Below are 6,258 nucleotides of genomic sequence, written 5' to 3'. Positions count from 1 at the left end.
AATCTAGAAATAACTACAATGAAATACACACTGTTTCATGAGACGTCACTGAGAATTGTGATTCTCAATTTTTGATTCCTATGCAATAATAAATATATTTAGCTCTAAGTTGGGACTTTTTTGCCTGACTGGCTGGAGAGAGGCTGATCTCAAGCAGATTTACGTTGTGAGCACGTGAGGCCGATCCAGCCGCTGAGACACAGGCAGCGTCCGTTTCTGCGGTCGCACTGAGCGCCGTTCTCACACTCACAGCTGAGCGCACAGTCAGGTCCGAACTGCGTCACACTGCAGTCTGACACACAACAGCATGCATTACACACGCATATTCATATAGATATAATCATGAACATCACGTGCAGTGGTGTTACTGGACTCACCGCTGTCACACCGGACGCCCGTCTTTCCTGAGGCACAGACACAGCTGCCGCTCACCGGGTCACACGCTGTGTCCTCCGCACAGTCACATGACCGAGAGCACTTCAGACCAAACGTGCCCTGCTCACATTCTGAGGAAGAAAAAGAGGGGGTTTTTTTGGTTAATGTTCATTTTATTTTGAGTAATGAAAACGCTTTTTAAGGTTGTAATTTATTTTAGTACTTTAACATAAATTTAACCAAAATAAGAAATGGTTCCTTGGCCATAAGCAGAAATAAAACAAGCTGAAATATGTTTTATTATTATGTTTTGTATTTCAGTTATTGCTTATTTTAAGTAAGCATATTTAATTATACAGTATTATAACTATTGTTATTATTGTATATATTATATTGTGTGTTACTAGTATTATTAAATATATAAAATAAAAAAAAATAACATGAATTATTTTTATAATCTTTAATTCTAAATGTTTACATATCAATTTTCATCTATCTCTCTGTGTGTGTGTGTGTATAAATTATATATATATATATATATACTGTATATGCATGTACAAAAACATGAAATGCATTGGCATTGTGTGTGTACTGGTATATATGGTTTATGAGGACACTTCCTGTGTCCCCGTAAAACAAAAGGCTTAAAAACATACAAAACAGTGTTTTATGAAATTCAAAAATTGCCAGTAGTTTCCTGTGAGGGGTAGGTTTAGGTGTAGGGTTGGCGTAGGGCGATAGAAAATACAGTTTGTACAGTATAAAATCCATTACACCTATGGAGAGTCCCCATAAACCACAAATGCAAGTGTGTGTGGACTGATGTAGATGCTGAACGTCTGACCTCTTTCACAGCGAGAGCCGTGAAATCCAGCGGGACAGAGGCACTGTCCGGTTCTGGGGTGACATGAAGCCGCGTTCACACAGTCACAGAACTGCTGACAGCCAGAGCCGAACAGACCGGCGGGACACGCTGAAACACACACACACACACAGTCAGCACACAGCAAACACTCAGTCTGTGCTGGAAGAGCTTCTCATGGATCTCACCGTGTTGACAGAGATGACCGTAATATCCCGGCTGACACCAGCAGCTTCCTGTCACTCGGTCACATGTGCTGTTATTCTGACACAAACACTGCAGAGCACAGCCAGGACCGAAGCGACCCGCGGCACACTCTGACAACACACACACACACACTAAATCATAAACCCAGCCACAGATAGAAACAGAACAGATCTGAAGCAGGAGAGTCTATAAAATTAGATTGTATAATTTCTATTATAATTATTATAATATAAAATACATATTTATTATATTTAATTATACAATATTATATTTATTACTTTGTGTAATTTAAAGACTAATACACAGTCAAATATTTCAATGTTCACTATACAGTTTTTATTATACATATGCTTCATATGTATAATTATATCCTATGTAATTATAGAATATTATAATTGTATTATTACATACTTGTATCATTTAGATAATATTATATATAATTTTTGTTTTCAATCATTTCCCTAAAAATATTTTTGTTATATATTTTATATATTTTGTGTTTGTGTTATTTTAGATACATTACAACAGATATTTTTTATTTAACAGATCTATTATTTTATATATAATACTTGACAGATAATTGACATAGATTCAAATATTTTAAAATGTAATTGCACTTTGATTCATATCAAATGAATATTTGTAGCTATATTGTATTTCTATCACACATCAAACTAAAACAAAACTCCAGATCTAATTAGTGATTAGAAAGAAGTCAATGGATTCATAAGCATTTAATCTATAAATGAACAGGTACATTATTAATAATAATAATAATACATTTCAAAAGAAATGAGAAGAGTCTGTCCAAAAATAAAGTTTTTACTTTTTGAGTAAAGATCCCAGCAGGCTTGATATCAATTTGACATTAAATATTAGTCAAGACTTGATCAAGACGCTGTAACGTTATTTTAAATTCAGTTTGGATGGCAGTTTCTTCCGGTGGTAATTAGGTAAAAATAGGAAGTTAATCCCACACTGAAACTGCTTTAATGTAGGCCAATATGTTTGAAGTTCAATTTACATCACATCAACATCATGTCGAGTTTCTGACGTCAGACTGATTTGCATATTTGACCTGTTTATTGACGTCAATTTGATGGCTTTTCAACATCAATTACCCACTGGGATGAATCTCGGCTGATGGATCATGTCAGATGAATAAATGACTCATAATGCGTTTTCATGTTTTTGTCTCGTCGCTCCGGCCGGGACATGGTATGTATGGTAAAGGGCGTAACATTTCTGTCACACGCTTGAGGTATTCGGCCAATCACAACACACTGGATAGCTGGCCAATCACAGCACACCTCGCTTTTCAGACCGATGAGCTTTGTAAAAATCGACGCGTTTCAGAAAGGCGGGGCATAGAGGAGAAACAATAATGTACAGTATGTGGAAAATAATGTGTTTTTCGAACCTTAAACCGCATAAACACATTTCATTACACCAAATACACAAAATAATGTTGTTTTTAGCAACATCATATGACCCCTTTAAAGGTAGAGTAAGAGCAACATTATGAACTCTATGGATGATGATATATGTCACCTCTCTCACAGCGCGAGCCGGTCCAGCCAAGGCCACATGAACAGTTTCCAGAGCCGGCGTCACACAGGCCTCTGTTACTGCAGTCACAGTGCTGAGAGCGGCCTACACACACACACACACACTGCTGTCAGACGTCTGAGAACACACATCTACCCTCACAGAACACCAGCTCACCTTCCTCTCCCACACAGACGCCGGTGACCGGGTCACTCCTCGCCCCCTTTCCACAGACGGCCACACGGCCACAGTCCGGCCCGTAGCGTCCCGCTGGACACGCTGAACACCAGACGGGACGGGAGGAGAAGAGTGCTGTTGAAACGCTGCTGTCTGAGACACATGCAGTGTATTTTGTTAAGGGTTTGTTGTGTGTGACTCACTGAGATGACAGCGGGCCCCGATGAATCCGGCCGGACACTTACAGGCGCCCGAGACTGAAAGACAAACGCCTCCGTTCACACACTGACAGCGACGCTCGCAGCCGGGACCGTAGAAACCCTCGGCACACGCTACACACCAAACACATCCAAAACAGCAGCATCAGCAACACAGTCAATATACTCTATACAAACTTTACTGAGTTACCCACCTCTCACCTATCGTAGTCAAATAGCCTTTTATCTAAAACAGGGATTCACTATTTGTTAGCCAAACCCCTTTTGACATTACTACTTTAATATTAAATAGTTCATATTTAAATATTTACACCCTTTAATATTACAATAATTTAACAGCACATTCACTTGTTCACAGTTTTCTAATGTTGTGTGTCATGGTGGTAAAATATTTCATATTTTTAGTAAGTGCTTTTTAAATGTTTTTATTTTGCTATTGTATTTATAATTTTTTTTTTATAGTCTTATTATTTTTGTATTTTATTTAGTTTTTATTGTAAATGTATTTTCATTTTACATTTCTATGATTTTATTATTTTTATTCAGTGTTTTAGCTTGTTTTTATTTTAAAATTATTCATTTTAATTGTACATTTTTATTTATTTTACATTTTTGGAAAGATTTATTACATTTTTTTAAATAATTGTTTATTTTAACCTCACATTTTTATGATTTTATTAATGTATTAAGTGTTTTAATTTTTTTTATTTTTTTATTTTGATTGATGATTTTATTTTTTGTGTTTTAGTTTGTTTTTATTTTAAAATGTATTTAATTTTACACTTTTATGATTGTATCAATTTTAGGTAAGAGTATAGTTTGTTTTATTTTAAAATGTATTTAAATGTACATTTTTGTCACTTTATTTTTTATTATATTATATTATATTATATTTAATGTGCTGTGTTTTAAAATTTACCTTAAATTCAAATTTTATATTTTTAGGATTTTATAAATTTTGGTAAGTTTCAGTTTGATTGTATTTATTTTAAAAAGTATTATTTTATGATTGAAATTTTAATGAGATTTTTATTTATTTTTTAATTTGCTTGTGTTTTAAAATTTACCTTAAATTGAAATTTGATATTTTTAGGATTTTATACATTTTGGTAAGTTTCTGTCTGATTGTATTCATTTTAAAATGTATTATTTTATGTTTTAGGTTTTAATGAGATTTTATTTATTCATTTTACTTTTACATTTTTGGAAAGATTTATTACATTTTTTTAAAGATTTATTTTAACCTCACATTTTTATGCTTTTATTAATTTATTAAGTGTTTGAATTTATTTTAATTTTAAAATGTACCTTAATTTTGCATTTTTAGGATTTTCTGTATCGTTATTTTAATTTGACATTGTTAGGATTTAATCAGTTGTTAGCTGCTCAAGTCACAAACCCCGTGCAGTTCTCTGATGAACTCGACTGATCTAAACCACAGCAGAGGAACAAACTCTCAGTACCAATATGAATCCAGTGGTTTGTGGAAGTTTAAAAGCATCACTCACCCTGTTCACACTTGGGTCCTGTGAATCCAGGCGCGCAGTAACACACTCCAGACACCGGGTGGCACAGCTGGTTTCTCTCTGAACACTGACACAGCTGATTACAGTTGATGCTGAAGGTGCCGGGCAGACAGACTGTTGAGACCCACACGGATGATCATATTTTTTAGAACAACTCTTGTGATGCAGTCATTTGTGAAGCTGCAGACTCACTCTGCTCGCAGCCGTTGCCCGTGTAGCCGGGAGAGCAGCCGCAGCGTCCCGTCACGTGATGGCATGACGTACCCGGCGGGCAGGAGCAGCGCTGGACACAGTCCTGACCGTATGAGCCCGGCAGACATGCTGACACACACACAAAGTGTTACACACACAGACACTGGACACAAACTTCAAGTGAAGCGGGCGAAAAATCCCATAGACTTAACATTGTGACCAATTTTGACGGGACATAGCCCCAAGTGAGGATTTCAGACAAACATGTGGGTGGCCACATTTGGCCAAGCTGGCAAGCTGTGTGAGAACATACCTCACAATGTGGTATAAGTTGTACCCCTTGCGCGCAAGAGCCCCCCAAAGATGCCCCATAGACATAGACATTAAAATAACATCAGAAATGCAATGAGCAGCATTTGCGGATGAACGTACAAATCCTGTTCAACATCCTGGACATTGAAGTGATGGTCACACAGGTTATGAACTGACCTTTCTCACAGTGTCTTCCTCTCCATCCTGCAGGACAGAAACACTGTCCGCTCACATGATGACAGGGGGCGCCGTGATCACACTCACACCGGCCCTCACAGCCGACTCCAAACCGCCCGGATACACACGCTGACACACACACACACACACTACTGATCATGATCATTACACCCTCACACTTCCCTACACACACATATTACATGTCAAATAAGACATTATTTACATCTTTAGAAAGGTTTTTTGAGTTTACAATCATTTGGTCTCCATATGTTCAGACAAACAAAACAAAAAAGCCCACACAAGCTCAGTTTATTTCCAGTGTGGACATATTTCCTTTTGGGACAGTGAGTTGAGGTGAGACAAATGAGGGGCTACTCTTACTTAGGCTTTGGTTTAGATCACAGAATGTTCAGTCGCACTGAGCACCATTCAGACAATCACATCTATCCTGACAGTCTGACCCGAACCGACCCGCTGGGCATTCTGATAAAACACACACACACACACACACACACACACACGTCAACATGAAGCATATATTTGCAAACACATAGATGAACATTATATTTAAATAATAAATTATATATACATAAATAAATATAAGACATTGCATAATTAAATTTATATTATTAGTATAATAGTTAAATTATATATAAATATAATA

At 36.5% G+C, this 6,258-nt stretch overlaps 1 pseudogene; it reads right to left on the bottom strand.

Moving 5' to 3' along the window:
- The window catches only part of LOC107701979 (multiple epidermal growth factor-like domains protein 6), an 81,663-nt pseudogene that overhangs the window by 3,316 nt on the left and 72,089 nt on the right, over positions 1 to 6,258 (bottom strand).

The sequence above is a fragment of the Sinocyclocheilus anshuiensis genome, unplaced genomic scaffold, assembly GCF_001515605.1.
Source record: "Sinocyclocheilus anshuiensis isolate Anshui unplaced genomic scaffold, SAMN03320099.WGS_v1.1 scaffold262, whole genome shotgun sequence".
Lineage (NCBI taxonomy): Eukaryota > Metazoa > Chordata > Actinopteri > Cypriniformes > Cyprinidae > Sinocyclocheilus > Sinocyclocheilus anshuiensis.
The sequence above is the reverse complement of the archived record's forward strand: the minus strand, read 5'-3'. Positions and strand labels throughout refer to the sequence as shown.